This window comes from Erpetoichthys calabaricus, chromosome 4 (assembly GCF_900747795.2).
Source record: "Erpetoichthys calabaricus chromosome 4, fErpCal1.3, whole genome shotgun sequence".
NCBI classification, from domain to species: domain Eukaryota; kingdom Metazoa; phylum Chordata; class Cladistia; order Polypteriformes; family Polypteridae; genus Erpetoichthys; species Erpetoichthys calabaricus.
Window position 1 is genome coordinate 32460055 of NC_041397.2, and position 17551 is coordinate 32477605.

General features: G+C 39.7%; 1 protein-coding gene across 1 annotated transcript in view; it reads left to right on the forward strand.

Annotated features, from left to right (window-relative positions):
* Positions 1–8384: 8384 nt before the first annotated feature.
* The window catches only part of stard13b (StAR-related lipid transfer (START) domain containing 13b), a 511429-nt gene continuing 502262 nt past the window's right edge, over positions 8385–17551 (forward strand). The window contains exon 1 of the mRNA XM_051927182.1: positions 8385–8563. The gene's annotated coding sequence lies outside the window, so the exon portion shown is untranslated. The remainder of the gene's footprint in view (positions 8564–17551) is intronic.

Genomic DNA, 17551 nt, shown 5'->3' on the forward strand with positions numbered 1-17551 from the left:
AGGTGCTTGATGACTCGCCTGTGAATGCCAACTCCCATGAAGCCCTGTGGGAGTCCGAGGCACCGCTGCAGCCCAGGGGGGTTGCCATTTAGCGTCCCAAGGTAGGTAATGCTCTGGCCACATTTGCTCCCCCAGTTCTCCCAGCGTGAAGGTGTCCCAACCGGGCAAGGACCCCAGCCGCATTCTACAAGAGAAAGAGGAAAATGATGACACCCTTGATCAAGTAGGGAAATGCAGCCAGACTAGTTAAATGACAACTCACCCATATAATTAATTCATATCTCTGAGCCGTTATTATTATGTGTGTTGAATGACAAATATATTAAATATCAACCTGATGCAAGAAACCTGTACACTTGGGAGTGTGGTAATGTGCCTTACTGGCATTACCTGTAATTAAATAAAATTTGTCAAGTGTCCTCAGCAGTGTTGAGAGGCATTTGTTTGGGGTAAAAAGCTAACGTATAAAGAAAGGAAATTTGCCTTTTTCCTTTTTATAGAATGCAGATAGACATCTTCACTTACCTTATTAGCGCCTTTTGGAGAGTGTTGCGGTAGGTCTCGGGTAGAGTGGAGAGACAGCCTTGCCATTAACCGGCCGGGATTGCATTGCCGGTCCTCCACTCCTGCGTGTGCCTCCCGCGACCCCATAACTCTAAAGGAGTAAAAAGATAGTGTGAAGCGTCGTAGTATTAGTTTACCGCGGTTTAGAAAAGGGATCCCATGTGTGTAGTTGTCTGGGCAGTACCTCAGGGAAGGACGTGAAAATTTAAAAATGCTTACGTTAACTTAAGGCAGAAGTGCAGTTTGCGTCTCAAAAGCCGGCACAGTTATGCGCGCGCCGGCCGCTTGAACTATTATAGTATTTTTGCAGGGCAGGAGACGCCACTTCTCGCAGACGTGTTCTCGTCATCGCGTGGTTGTTGAGAGATGAAGCAGGACAGCTTAATTGTTCGGCACAAGGGCGCCGAATATAACAAGGACTCATGGCCACTAGAGGTTGGTTCCTTTCTGACTAGATCTTCTTGGAGAAAGGTACTCGGTAGATAAGTTCTTGAATTTACCAAGCATTACGGCTTGTGCCTTGTTTTTGTAAATATTTTTGCCTCGCAGTTAGGAGACCCAGGTTCGCTTCCCGGGTCCTCCCTGTGTGGAGTTTGCATGTTCTCCCCGTGTCTGCGTGGGTTTCCTCCGGGTGCTCCGGTTTCCTCCCACAGTCCAAAGACATGCAGGTTAGGTGGATTGGCGATTCTAAATTGGCCCTAGTGTGTGCTTGGTGTGTGGGTGTGTTTGTGTGTGTCCTGTGGTGGGCTGGCACCCTGCCCGGGGTTTGTTTCCTGCCTTGTGCCCTGTGTTGGTTGGGATTGGCTCCAGCAGACCCCCGTGACCCTGTGTTTGGATTCAGCGGGTTAGAAAATGGATGGATGGATGGATTGTTCATGTATAAATATCTCAGGAGTAATTTTGGTGGAGGTATTTATTTGGGTTTTGGGTATTGGTGCACTGTTTATTTTTGTATATAGCCAGTATTTTTGAGCTTCATTTACTTACTGTTTTTGTGTGTCTTTTGCGGTATTGGACTGTGTATTTTTATATAAATTCCCCAGGACATTATTTTTGTTAAGTGCACCTGTAAATAAAACCTCACTTATTTTTCAAAAACCCAACCCTTTTTGTGTCCGTGTCTCCCAGTCTTACACTATCATCCTGGTCACGATAGGTCCCACATACTAGACACCTAGACTGTAGGCTGGTGTCCCTAATTCCCACTACACGGAGTGTCAGAGGGAGAAGATTTGTTTTCTGGCATGTGCAATAAATGGGGAGTAAGGCCAGGTGGATCGGAGGTGAGACAGGCACTCGGTGGCAGTGAAGAGTTAAAAGACAGCTGGGAAACTACAGAAGTGGTAAGGGTGACAGCAAGAAGGGTGCTTGGCATGACATCTGGACAGAGGAATGAGGAAAAGGAAACCTGGTGGTGGAATGGGGAACTACAGGAGAGTATACAGAGGAAGAGGATGGCAAAGAAGAAGTGGGATAGTCAGAGAGATGCAGAAAATAGATAAGAGTACAAGGAGATAAGGCAGAAGACAAAGAGAGAGGTGGAGAAGGCTAAAGAAAAGGCATATGAAGAGTTGTATGAGAGGTTGGACTCTAAGAAGGAAGAAAAGGACCTGTACAGATTGGCTAGACAGAGGTACCGAGCTGGGAAAGATGTGCAGCAAGTTAGGGTGATAAAGATGGAAACATACTCACAAGTGAGGAGAGTGTGTTGAGAAGATGGAAAGATTACTTTGAGAGGCTGATGAATGAAGAGAATGAGAGAGAGAGAGAGAAAGAGAGAGAGAGAGAGAGAAGACTGAATGTTGTGGAGATAGTGAATCAGGAAGTGCAACGGATTAGCAAGGAGGAAGTAAGGACAGCTATGAAGAGGATGAAGAATGGAAAGGCAGTTGGTCCAGATGACATACCTGTGAAAGCATAGAGGTGTTTAGGAGAGATAGCAGTGGAGGTTTTAACCAGATTGTTTAATGGAATCTTGGAAAGTGAGAGGATGCCTGAGGAATGAAGAAGAAGTGTACTGGTGCCGATATGTATGAATAAGGGGGATGTGCACAGCTGTAGTAATTTCAGGGGGATAAAACTGATGAGCCAAAGCATAAAGTTATGGGAAAGAGTAGGAAAAGCTAGGTTAAGAAGGAACATGATGATTAGTGAATAGCAGTATGGTTTCATGCCAGGAAAGAGCACCACAGATGCAATGTTTGTTCTGAGCGTGTTGATGGAGAAATATAGGGAAGCCCAGAAGGAGTTGCATTACGTTTTTGTGGACCTGGAGAAAGCTTATGACAGGGTGCCTTGAGAGGAGCTGTGGTATTGTATGAAGAAGTCGGGAGTGGCAGAGAAGTACGTAAGAGTTGTACAGGATATGTACGAGGGAAGTGTGACAGTGGTGAGGTCTGCAGTAGAAGTGACGGATGCGTTCAACATGGAGGTGGGATTACATCAGGGATCGGCTCTGAGTCCTTTCTTACTTGCAATGGTGATTGACAGACAAGAATAGAATGGAGTTCCAGTGGACTATGATGTTTGCTGATGACATTGTGATCTGTAGCGATAGTAGGGAGCAGGTTGAGGAGACCCTGGAAAGGTGGAGATATGCTCTAGAGAGGAGAGGAATGAAGGTCAGTAGGAACAACACAGAATATATGTGTGTAAATGAGAGGGAGGTCAAAGGAGTGGTGAGGATTCAAGGAGTAGAATTGCCGAAGGTGGATGAGATTAAATACTTGGGATCAACAGTACAGAGTAATGGGGATTGTGGGTGAGACATGAAAAAGAGAGTGCAGGCAGGGTGGAATGGGTGGAAAAGAGTCTCAGGAGTGATTTGTGACCGACGGTTTTATCAGCAAGAGTGAAAGGGACGGTCTACAGGATGCTAGTGAAGCCAGCTATTTTATATGGGTTGGAGACAGTGGAACTGACAAAAAGACAGGAGACAGAGCTGGAGGTGGCAGAATTAAAGATGTTAAGATTTGCATTGGGTGTGATGAGGATGGATAAGATTAGAAATGAGTACATTAGAGGGTCAGCTCAAGTTGGACTGTTTGGGAAAGAGTCGGGGAGGCAAGATTGCGTTGGTTTGGACATATACAGAGGAGAGATGCTGAGTATACTGGGAAAAGGATGTTAAAGATAGAGCTGCCTGGCAAGAGGAAAAGATGAAGGCCTAAGAGAAGGTTTAAGGATGTGATGAGAGAGGACATGCAGGTGGTGGGTGTGACAGAGCAAGATGCAGAGGACAAGAAGATATGTAAAAAGATGACCCGCTGTGACTACCCCTAACAGGAGCAGCCAAAAGAAGAAGATTGTCTTGAGTCTTCATTTGTAAAGCTTGAGTACACACAAAAAGAGGCTTGAAATGTGCGTTCGGAGGTTGTCACTTAAACGTCAGAATTTATAAAAGAAAACTTGACCTGAAAGCTTGCTTATATTTACAGCAACTCTGACCCATGCGTATTCAATATTTTGGAAAAAGTGGGAAATAACGACACCCTTGATCAAGCTGGGAACTGCAGCCAAATCAGATAAATGACAGCTTCCACATATAATTAATTTCTGTCTCTGACTATCATCATGTGTTGACATGACAAACATCTTAAACATCAAAAGTGATGATTATGATGTACTGACACTAATGTTAGCTAGTTCTCCTACCAATAAACCAGCCATTGCGTACAGCACCATCATGTCTGTCAAAGCTACTTTGACTCAAAATAAGTGAATCACACGTTGACCCAAGCCATTGAGACATGTCATTTGTCATGTCACATCAGTCATCAGTCACATCTTGGATGATTTGTGCATTACAGGAATGTAACGGCTTACAGTTAACATCATTAGCTTCATTTTTGCTATTTACCCTTATTGCAGTATGAGTTAGGAGAACTGAACATTTCTGCAAATTAACATTTTATGTTGACAGACACATGTTTTTATTTTATTTATTTATTTATTTTATTTTTATGTACACCCATACCATAAGAAAACTGGATGTACTGCCTCGTCAGTCAGTTAATGGCTTCAAGCATAAACTCAGGTCCTGGTGGGCCACAGTGGCTGCTGCAGGTTTTCTTTCCAGCCACTTTCCTAATTAGTCACCAGTTACTGTTGCTAATTTAACATAGTACTCTCACCATAATTATTATTGAGTTAATTGTTTTCCTGAACCAGAAGCCAAACAACAAAGAAATACAAGACAAGCCAACAGATGACCAGCTGTTATTTACCTGTTCATGAAGCCCATTATTTAATTCAGTGATTTGTGGATGTTCTAATTGTGCCATAACAATTATCTCTAAAACTGATTTTCATTTCCCTAAAAATCACAAACCAAATGATTTGAGGATCCCAAAAGCTCAGCGTTTCTCGTACCTTCACTGATTTTTCCTTTTAGAATATTTAATTGAGACAGAAACTGTCTGCAAGACGCAGATGCAATAAGGGATCTGAGTTAGCCTGGAAATCTTTTGGCTTGCTTTGCATTCCATTATTGTCCGGCTGTTGGTTAAAAAAGGAAGCAAGTAAAATACTAATCAATTTAAATTAAAGCAATATAGTGTGTGCCATTAGCGTTAGTAATTGGACACTGATAGAGAAAGTGATGAGAATGAAAACCTGTAGCCACAATGAGTTTGATCCCCCCCAATTTAGACGTTGCGTGATTTACACTTTTAAAATATACAGGGCTATTCAAAATGAAAGGGAAGATTTCTTTCAAACAAACGGCGTAAGACAGAAACACATTCCAGACATCACTGGATAGAGGAAAGTTCAAAGTTTGGTTGTATGGTCCTTGAGGTTGCATGCACTCAATATGAGCACCATGTGTAGCTTGACAAACATCAAAACGGTAGACCATTTCTTGCCAAACACGAGTCAACTGGTCGCTTGTTACTGAATTCATAGCTTCCTCAATTCGATGTCGCCAAGCTTGAAGATCAGCGGGCACAGCTGAAACAAACTCTCTTTCTTTAATGTACACCCACAGATAAAAATTGCAGGGGGTAAGGTCTGGAGACACAATGTTAGAATTTGGGGGTATGAAAATCCTTGCGTCAAACATGAGACAGACTCACCGAAGGTAAATGTGTTTTGTGCCATTTCCGTAAACAAAGTTTATGGACTTTTCTTTTCTGCAGAGCAAACTGTGACTGGATGTTTATTCTACAAAACTGGTTGTTTCCTCAACTTCAAAAAGATTCAAATGAATTCATTTTCATGGAACATGGTGCCCCACCTCATTCCCACTTGGAGGTCCGGTGTTAAATGAATGACCCCATTCTAGGATAATGGATTGGAAGAGATGGACAACAAGATCTTGCTCATCGTCTATGGCCTCCCAGGTCTCCAGACCTTACCGCCTGCGATTTTTATCTATAGGGGTACATTAAACAAAGAGTGTTTGTTCCACCTTTGCCTGCTAATCTTCAAGCTTGGCGACATCGAATTGAGGAAGCTGTGAATTCAGTAACTAGGGACCAGTTGACTCATGTGTGACAATAAAATGGTCTAAAGTTTTGATGTTTGTCACACTACAGATCGTGCTCATGTTGAGTGCATGTGACCTCAAGGACCATACGACCAAACTTTGAACTTACCTCTATCCAGTGATGTGCGGAATGTGTTTCCCTCTTATACAGTTTGTTTGAAATAATTTTTTTAAATCTGTTCTTTCATTTTGAATAGCCATGTATTTTCAGGATCCCCGCACTATTTTGATTTTCAAGCTTCCAGGAGGGTCACAGAGGTAATTGGGGGATCCTAGACCTCCACCAGCTCCCTTCCTTACACAAAACACTGGTTAGGGAGTATCTGGCTCCACGGTACCTTGTAAAGCAGGGGTCCTCATTTAAAATCCTGGAGGGACGCACTGGCTGCATGTTTTTCGTTTCAACAAGTTTCATAATTAGAAGCCCGACCTAGCAGATCATGAAACTTGGTATTTAATTATAGTGCTTGTTGGTGCGTTCATTCTTCCAAGACAAATCTTCATCACATTGCAGACTTTTTTGTTTTTTTTCTGGTCTGGAACAGATTTGCAACTGTTGGTCTTTTTCTTCTCCCTCATTCATTGGATTAACGCAGATACTGCTTGATGTTTATACACAGCTTTAAATGAAGCTTGTTAGCTGTGGAGCTGCTGGGTCCTTTGTCAGTTGCACCTCATTATCAACTGATGGCTGGTTAGCAAATTAAAACCTAAATGCAGCTGTTTAAAACTAAAGTAGGCAATTAAGGGCTTTGAATCTTAACAAGAGAGTTAACTAAAATGATGTCCAAAGTCCATATTGGTTTAGTAGTAAAAGTAATGGGTTGTAATTAAGAAATTGGTTAAATCAAAATCCTAAAGCCAGTGCAACCCTGCAGGATGTAATCAGAGAGCCCTGTTGTAAAGGATAGATAGATAGATAGATAGATAGATAGATAGATAGATAGATAGATAGATAGATAGATAGATAGATAGATAGATAGATAGATAGATAGATAGATAGATACTTTATTAATCCAAAGGGGAAATTCACATACTCCAGCAGCAGCATACTGATACAAAAAAAGAAATATTAAATTAAAGAGTAATAAAAATGCAGGTATAACAGACAATAACTTTGTATAACATTAACGTTTACCCCCCCGGGTGGAATTGAAGAGTCGCATAGTGTGGGGGAGGAACGAACTCCTCAGTCTGTCAGTGGAGCAGGACAGTGACAGCAGTCTATCGCTGAAGCTGCTCCTCTGTCTGGAGATGATACTGTTCAGTGGATGCAGTGGATTCTCCATAATTGATAGGAGCCTGCTTAACGCCCGTCGCTCTGCAACAGATGTCAAACTGTCCAGCTCCATGCCAACAATAGAGCCTGCCTTCCTCACCAGTTTGTCCAGGCATGAGGCGTCTTTCTTCTTAATGCTGCCTCCCCAGCACACCACCACGTAGAAGAGAGCGCTCGCCACAACCGTCTGATAGAACATCTGCAGCATCTTATTGCAGATGTTGAAGGACACCTGTCTTCTAAGGAAGTAAAATAGATAAATAGATAATAGATAAAGAAGGTACAAAAATACAAGAGATATACCATGACATACCTTTCTCCCTTTTGCTTCATCCAATTCAGGATGAAGGGTGGCCAGAGCTGAAGCCAGAAAGCAGTAGGCCCAACTCAGGATTTACAATAAAAATGATACAAAGTAGGATGATCGTAAGGTGGGAATGTCCGTTGATCAATTCTAAGATAAAGTATGCAGTGTTAGGTAAATGTTCAGTAATTACTAATCATAATAATTTGGAAACTTCTGTGCCCGTTGATACTTCGACTTATTGGACTTGATGGCTGAATTCACACACGGCAAGACAAAGCACTTTAAAAATGACACCAATTTATATAACCCCTCGTTTTCTTTTTCCCCTTCTGCAAATCATGACAGGAGAAAGACTCTTTACTGTAGGTAAGCAGTATGCTCTGAGAACGTAACCAGGTGCTTCGATTGTGAATTCAGGCTGCATATTGGCTCCTGGCATAGTAGGATGTATGAGCTCACAGCATATTTATAGTTTTGCCTGTTCCTGGAAAAAAAAACACTCACACACACACACACACACACATAGAGAGAGCATGCTTTTTCACCATTGCACTCCCTCCTTCTGCCGCTCGCTATCTCTTTCTTTCTTTCTTTATTTATTTTTTTTTTTTTTCACTTACACACATGCCCACACGCCCCTTCTGAATGATTTGGCTGCAACTTGCTTGAGACTCTACTGCCCCTCAGGGATACTCTCACATACTTCTGATGACAGAGTTCTTCTTCGACTGGGAGAAATGCCTTTTTAAAGTGAACGGCTGCACTCTTTTCACAAAGTTTCTTTTTTTTTTTCCCCCCCTCTTTCACTCTTGACAGTTGGAGTTGCAAGAAGCGCATTGTCCTGGCTGGATTTCTACAACAAACCCGGGTTTCAAAAGCCATAAGCTTCTTTTTTGAAAACCTCTAGGAACTTTCAGAGAAGCAGGTAATCATTTCCTTTATATTATCAAGGAGCTGTTGCTTTCAGGAAAATGTCTGTCACTATGAGGTTAATCTTTCGGTGAGCACACTTTAGCTGTCTCAGATTGGATTGTTCAAAATAAACAGTGGATGAATGGCATTGAATCTGAGACCGTTTCAAAAAACACAGAATAAAAAAAACGGGGAGTTCTGAGGCTGCACCGGGGGGCTCCCTTTTCTGTATTATTGACTGAACTGTGACTTATTGTGTATGAGCTGCACAATATCACAGCATTACTATACTAAGGAACTTTTGTATGAAGTTTATAGGATTGTATAAAAACAGCTTGCAAGTTTGTAATGATTGTACCTTAGAGTATATGGCATGTTTTCTTATAATAATAAGGACATTATTTCATCTCTTTCACTGACTTTTTGGCCTTAATATAAAGAGGGTAGCTGTAAATGAGAATGGAGAGAAGAAGCATCTATACACTGACTAGCTGAGATGTGCGTAACGGTTTACAGAAATTGTTTGAAAAATGATTTCTCATGCAGTCTTCATTATGTATCTTAAAGTAGTATCAAGTAACATTGTGTAGGCTTTGATGTATGGAAAAGAAGAGAGTGTCAGTTCTTTTACATGAATTGTGGACGTCAGAATTGTTTAGAAGGTGGTGCATCGAATTTGAAAATGTAGCTTAGAATTGATCATTTCTGCTTTAATAAATCATTTCTGTTTATATCTATATAATATGCTTTGTGCAATTCTGGTAAAGTCAGGCTTTTCTAGATTATGCAATGAAACTTCAGTATCAATTACTTACTACACTCTTAAACATATAGGTGCCATAGTGGTTCTCCAGAGAAATGGCATAGGGGAGCCATTTTTTAAACACATGAAGGATCTTAAAAGATCCTTTAATTAATGTTTTTTCTTTTTTTAGCTTTAGTATTTCCCTGATCACTTCATTTTATATTTTACCCCTTCATGATTTGCCCCACTGTCTTCTCAATCGATTAATTTTTGCAGCCAGAATTGACACCGGCACTGATTACAAGTGTCCAACAGAGTTTCATTTTTAGTTGTTTGGTACAGTATCCTTCATTTCCAAATCTTGCTCCTTTTTCCAAATGAAGCTGAAGTCAAACCTATTCTGCCCTTCATATCCTTATTGATTGTTTGTATTCGGCTCCTAATGTTTCCAGGTACACGATTTTTCCAGTTGTTATTGTTTCGGTTTTCTGTATGTTTATTTTCAATCAAAATCTTCTTGCTGCTGTTATTAACTTTATCTGTCAAATCCTGAAGTTGCTCAGGTGAATTAAGTCAATGCCATCTGTAAAGTGAGGGTCATTTACAGTTTGAAGTTTGAGCCATCTTCAGTGCCATACTGAAACATGTCATCACTGCTGCATATCGAGTCGATATCTTTATCCAGAGTTTATTCAATCCAGCTGTTTGTCGACACTTTGTAGTTAAAGCGGAGGACACTAAGTGATTCACTCATGGTAAACATATTGTGACAGAGGTAAGGTCTGAACTAGCAGTTAACCGCTCAGTGCCTGAGCTACATTACCACAATATCTGCCTGTACTGTATGTGTTCACAATGCAGTCGCTGCAGACACTGATGTGGTGCCATCTAACGTACCTCCACACTGGCTTTTTAATATCCAGGCAACCCTATTGTAATTGGCAAGTTTTGTTTCTATCTTTTACCCTTTAATTACATTTGTCTGTTTTGGAGACAAAGACTTCACACTTATTGATTACACAACTTGGACTTTGTAATCAAAAAGTAGATAATTTTAGCTTAGTGTATTAACCTCCAAGCCATTTTCCCTTTTCCAACTGAAATTACCACACTCCTGTTTCTTGTCATAAGTCTTCACAAATCTTTCTTTTAGAGTGTTAAGTAAGAAGAACTTGGAGATAACAAACCTCGGAGTCAAACCATTGCCTTTCTGGATTGAGAGGATCTGGTTCAGGAGGTGTAGGCTTGTAGTTATGGTGTACCCTTGTCCTCACAGGTGGCGCAGTGGTAGTGCTGCTGCTTTGCAGTAAGGAGACTGTGGAAGATTTGTGGGTTCACTTACCGGTTCCACCCTGTGTGGACAGCGCTTTGAGTACTGAGAAAAGCGCTACATAAATGTAATGAATTATTATTATTATTATTACCCTTGGTGTCTCCCACTGGTGGTGTACAATTCTCTGCCCACTGAGTGAAGACCCAGGCTCAGATCTAAGACTTGCTAAAGGGAATATACAAATTGTCCTTTGAGCGTCGGGGTATTTGCTAAAAGTGTCTGGAGACAAGGATGGATCTAACATCATGGTGTTCTGGGTGCGTGGCCAGAGACTTGTTGTAAGAGCTATTTGTTAGTTAGTTAGGGTTATGTTAAATTCATAGGAGTATTTGTTAAGATGTCTGCCTGTATATTAGTGCATATTCAATGGAAGGTTCTATTATAAGCCCCACAAGCTAGATTATAAATGGAATACTTTAATTATTTGTTGTTCTTCTGACTACAGAATAGTTGTTGGTAAAGCATGGAGGGCCAACAGTTTCAAACCGTACGTACATACAGAACATAATGAATGTACTAAGTGTAGCCTATGTAAGTTTGCCATTGAGAAATAATACAACCTTTAAGTAGATAGATAGATAGATAGATAGATAGATAGATAGATAGATAGATAGATAGATAGATAGATAGATAGATAGATAGATAGATAGATAGATAGATAGATAGATAGATAGATAGATAGATAGATAGATAGATAGATAGATAGATAGATAGATAGATAGATAGATACTTTATTAATCCCCAAGGGGAAATTCACAAGTATAGTAAGTAACTGAAGTTTAAAACCTTTTTCCTTTTTGCCTTTTATTCTGCTTGAGTAATAAACTTTTTTCTGAATTCTTGTGATTCATTCCTTTCTAAATTTTCACTAAACTTTTAAATTAAGCTATTTTGGACTGAGAAATTTCTTTTGCTACTTGTTTGACTCATGCTGGATCCTACCTTGCCAATTCAGTATCTGCTCGATTTTGAGAACCTGGAAAAGATGCAGCTACACCTGTGACAGTAAAGTGCCTTTACACCCAGCCACCCACTCGATGAAATGATGGAGTATCCACACACCAAAATGATCAAGGTGGATGCTCCCCAAACACAGCTCGATGAAACGATTGAGTATTAGCGAGTCGAAATAATCAAGTGGACCCCCTTCATGAAATGAAACAATCAAGTATCCATGAGTCGAAATGATGAAAGTGGACTTTCAGGGGCTGAAATCAAAAGTGAGAAATACCATGCTGCGTTAAACAACCCAGTGTGCACACGTTGCATTGTTAAAAGTCTGATGAGCTCTCTGTTAAGGAGCTAAGTTACGCAGGGCCCTGTGGGAGTCTTAATCTGGTCTTGTCTGGAGATAATTACTGAGAACAGAGCAGTTTTGTCAGCCTAGCTTAGCGTGCTGCAGCCACAACTTCTTACAAGGATAAGCAGAAAGAAAATAATGATAAGGATGATGATGATAACAATCTCTTCTTTATCATTCTTCACACACCCCTCCCCAACTCCATTGTTTTTGGTGTGATTACAGTATAGAAACCTGTAACTGTGCTCAAAATCATGGACAATGTCACTCTGGATTGGATTTAATCACTTCAGACAACAACATTTTTATGTGCAGAGCTCGTTATATTTTAATATTACAGAGAGCTCTCCAAATTCCAGCAGCCTGTGGAAATGTGAACATATTCTGTTATTTTAAATCTTGTAGTAATTCATTCACCTCCTGTAAACTTAGTGGTATGTCATATCACAGTCAGCTCTGAGTTCTACCAATGGCTCCACCTTTTGGGGTTGTTTATTTTATTCTCTCTTCTCGCAAAGACTTGGATTGAGAGCTTTTCATTATCTTAATCACATTAGACTTTTCAAAATAGTTGGTTCCTTTTTCCATGGTTGTAGCATTGTGTTTGTCAACCAGCATCAGGTGTATCCTCTAATTGTTAGGAACGGCGTCTGTGCCAAGATAATTGTGCATAATGTGACTTGGAGATTTAAAGGGCTAAACAGAGCAAGAAACAAGCTCAGAGTCATGAACAGGCAGAGGTTCACACCAGTAAAGCTAACAAAGTAAGACGTATTCTGGGGCAACGAAAGAATCAAAGTCAAAAATGAGAGCAGAATTTAGCAACTAAGCAAGAATAAATTCTTAATCAGGGGTAACTCAAGCATATGCAACAAAGATTTGTTTAGAAAATCCCAAAACTACAATAAGAAGAGGGTATGCTGCCATCTTTATACTGTATATGCTAGCAGTGATCACAAGGATAAAGTCACATGAAACAACAAAGATGGATGCCAAGATGAAAAATTACCTTGCCTAATTGACAGCAGCATGACAACTCCATCGTAAAAATTAAAATAAAAAAGTGCAAACACCCAATCATAAACTCAAAAAAACACATGAAATTGACATAAAACCAAAAAATAAAATAACATCCACCTCATTAATTACTATTGGCTTACCTAAGGACTGTGTTAATCATTAAAAGAATAGCACTGAGGTTGTATGGTGGTTAGGGCTGTGCCTCAGGTTTGGTCTTCAGACCTCTTCCACTTTGCAGTATTCTCTCTTCTTTGGTTTTTTAGACTGTGATGATCAAGCGGCCATGCAAACGGGTGGATGGATGAATGGAAGTTGTATTTTTGACTGTTCCTTTGGCATCAAATGTCTAGGCAATTTGTTTTGTGCTGCTGGACTTAGATATTGAACTTGGTTTTCAGAATTCACCCAAATATTTTTGATTGTTATGCTTGTGTTTTGTTATTTTTAGTGTGACACTCTGTTTTTGAATTGATTTTCCTTTTAGATTCTGGTATATGAGCTAGCACTTTGTTTCCTTACATTTACTGATTAATCCTTCATGAAAAAACTTTAGCATTAACAAGTTTATTAGTTTTTTATATATTATTTCATTATAAGTTCTTCATTATGTTCAACAGCCACTTTGTTTCTTTTGTTTAATTGTGTTGTGTTAATCGCTTCTTAACATGCTTTGTGTCTAAAAAATGTTATAAACCTGAGGTCTTCTAATTGTCTTAATTAATGATGTAATTTTGGATAACATATTAAGTGGGATTTTCATATTCCCTTAGACAACTTGATGCTATTGAAAGGCGTTTATCACGATTTGGAAGGATATTGGGTTTAGTCGTCCCCTTTTGGGCCAACCTTGAATCGTAATCATGACAAAAGTCATCCAGCATTGTGGTGTAGATAGGAAATCATAATATGATTCTGAATGTGCAAATGAATATTTCTTAATTGGTTTGCCTAAATTTTTTGAGTTATAGATAAGACACATACCTAGAGTATTTAATTGTTTATGTTTAGTATTAAATGAAATGCTTTTAATCAATTACCAAAATACAACATTAGGAAAATAACATCTTTATGTTTATTTTTTTCTATGGCAGATCTTGTAATCTCATAAACTGTGCCCTGAATTAGAACACACAACAATTATAAAAAAGTAATTGAAAGATGTGCCACTGGATTGTCTAATTTATCATAGTGAGACAGATATGAAAACAATTAACAAATGTAATGTCAATATTATATGGACTTACAGTAAAAGGATCTTCTTTACTTCCCTAACCTCACTAAGTCAGAAGTGAATGCCTGTCTACACAAACAATCTCTCACTGAGCGCAAGAAAACACCACAAACCCACAAAAATGTGCTCAAGAAACTGTAGGTAAAAAAGAACAATTCCTAGACAACGCAAAACATGAAATATCAAGTTAATGATGGCAGGTTCCTTAAGTGGATCAGAAAAATTAAACACCATCCATCACATCCTAACTACAGGGTCACGGGGGTCTGCTGGAGCCAATCCCAGCCAACACAAGGTTCAAGGCAGGAAACAAACCCTGAGCAGGGCGCCAGCCCACCACAGGGCACACACACACACACACACACTAGGGAGGAAACCGGAGCACCCGCAGGAAACCCACACAGACACAGGGAGAACATGCAAACTCCATGCAGGGAGGACCCGGGAAGCGAACCCTAACTCCTAACTGCAAGGCAGCAGCACTATTCACTGCGTCACCATGCCGCTCCACATTTTCCTTTATTTTAAATAGCCATTATGGTGCCAAATGCCCATGCATGCACGCATTCACACACTTAACAATGTGCATATACAGTACACAGCATAAGGCATGTTGGTGACATCACAATCCATAGCCATTTTGATTCTCAAAAGGACATGGAAGATCCATGAAAAAATAAGGATATCACAGGCAAACAAATACATAAACGTAGCATACATCTAAATGCTGAAAACAGTAATACAATGTTAAAATATTATTCACATTTACATATTACATTGTATTGACGCCCAAAATGTTGTAATTGTATAGATGATGAACCTTAGATAGATAGATAGACAGTGTGGAGGATGGCCGGGGCCCTTTCCTGGCCGAGACACCTCCACGCTGGCAAGACTGGGGGAGCAAATGTGGCCAGAGCATTACCACCCCTAGAGCACTAGATGGCAGCCCCCCTGGGTTGCAGCGGTGCCTAGGACTCCCATAGATAGATAGAGAGCACTTTATTTGTCACTGGGGGACAATTTTGCCTTTTTACAGAAGCTTAATAAATAAATAAAAATGTATTATTACCAACGACAACTCCTTTCTCAACAAAGTCAGTACAAAATGAATACAAGGATCTACAATACTTGTGTCTTTCCCCTTGGTAACCTGTTATTAATAAATTTCTGGTAATTTTCTTTTAAGAACTGAATACCCTACATATTACAGAAGACTAAGAAAAAACAAACAATGCAATTTCAGAGAGAACCAACACAACCGTATTTGCTTTGCTGATGTGGCATTACAGAGTTTTGTCGAGAGCGAATATTGTATTTCAAGTAGGAGGATATGAAAATTTTAAAAAATCACATAGACAAAGCACTGTGACTTCTATATCAAATAATTCTGACCTGCATGAAGAAGGTACTTAATAAAAATTACATATGTGTTTAATATTAATTAAAAGTCTGATTTTAAGACTTTAAAGAAAATGGCATGTTTTCATAGGCCATATGTTACCAGTCATTACCAGATCTATTGATCTTCTTCTTATTATTCTTCTTCTTCAGATTCATCTTGTCACAAATGATATGGCTTAGTTCATTCCAAAATAAAGTGATTGATTGGCAGTGGAAACATGGAAGACACCTCAGTGACAATACACTTACACACACACACTCACCCAAACACATGCATGCATTTGAAAAGTTAAAATTTTGTGTGGATTTGCTGCATGCATTTAACTGTAATAGAAAATATTGTGAAGCAAGAGGTCTAAACTAATTCAACTGGTAGGAAAAAGTCAGAGATTAATCAATGCCTGCGAAGTCAAACTCTCTGCCATGTCAGGTAATGCCTCCACTTTGTTTAAAGTCAAATCTGGGATTAAAGGGATCTGCAGTAATATGACTAATGCTAATGCTGGATGGCAGAACACTAAAGGCAGCGTGTGATTATTTATTATCTCTCTAACTGATTGATAGTCACACCTCAAGAAATTATTATGTGGTGTATCATAAGCTTAATTTTTTTGATGTAGAAAAGCTTCAGTGTGGCAGGTTGCCTAGGATCTGTTTATATATTTTAGTTTGTTAAGAACTGGAAAACCACATCTGAACCTGTAAAGTGGAATGGAGAAAAATATAGGAACAATATTACGTGGCAATGAGTTATTCTTGGTGTTCGCATCCAGAATAATTATATCTTAATTATTTTTGGCCCTGCCATAATGTCGAAAGACAACTTTAAACATGATGCCAATCTTGAGCACATGCCAAATATTAGAATTTGACATGAAAGTAAAAAAAAAAATGAAACAGCACTCTACAGGCGGCATGGTGGTGCAGTGGTAGCGCTGCTGCCTCTCAGTAAGGAGACCTGGATTTGTGTCTCGAGTCCTCCCTGCGTAGAGTTTGCATATTCTCCCCATGTGGGTTTGCTCTGGTTTCCTTCCAAAGACATGCAGGTTGGGTGTAATGGTGAAACTAAATTGGCCCTAGTAGATGGTACAGTACGTGTGTGTGTGTTTGCCTTGTGATGGATTGGCACCCTGTCCAGGATTTGTTCATTCATGCCTTGCGCCCTGTGCTAGCTGGGATAGGATCCAGCACCCAGGACCATTTTTAGGACTCAGCAGGTTGGATAATGAATGACAGCACTGTCCATTTATTGATGGCTGATTATTAAACAAATGAGATCAATAACTGTGCCTTGTGTTTTGCTGCACTTTAATGCATCATATAAGGAATCTGCATTGACTTTTTCTGCTACAGAGGAATATCTCAAAGAGTTGCTTTGTTCATGTTCAAGTTCAGGCTCCAGTTTATTATCATGTGTACAAGATACAGTGAAGTTCTTACTTTCATGTCTTCTCCGAATAGTAACAGTGACACAATACCCCAAAATGCCGGTCTATCCTTGAGTGCTTAAGGAGTTTAGTGAGCGCATCTATAAACCCTAGACATGCATTTTCAGAGATCAGTGCACACCAGGAAATCTCATAAGGACTGGAAGCTGGAAAAAGTTATCTCATGAAATCAAAATCTGATTGGCTGATCCAAGTAACTATAGGTCAGTGAGCATAACATACATCATGGGTAAATTAATGGAAGCCGTTATTAAGGAAACCATACAGAATCACATGTCAAGAACAGCTGAATTAGTAAATATTCATGATTCTGTTAGATAGGGACGATTATAATATAATAAAATACACTATGAAAAATAAACAAGAGCATATCATCGGAGAGGCGCCTGTTGATGTTACTTATTCGTCTTAATTTTCAGAAGGCTTTAAAAAAGGCTGCACATGATGGGCTAAGAATCAAACATAAAAGGTGGGAATTCAAGATGCAGTGTGTAGATGGGTAATTGAATTAATTTATGTA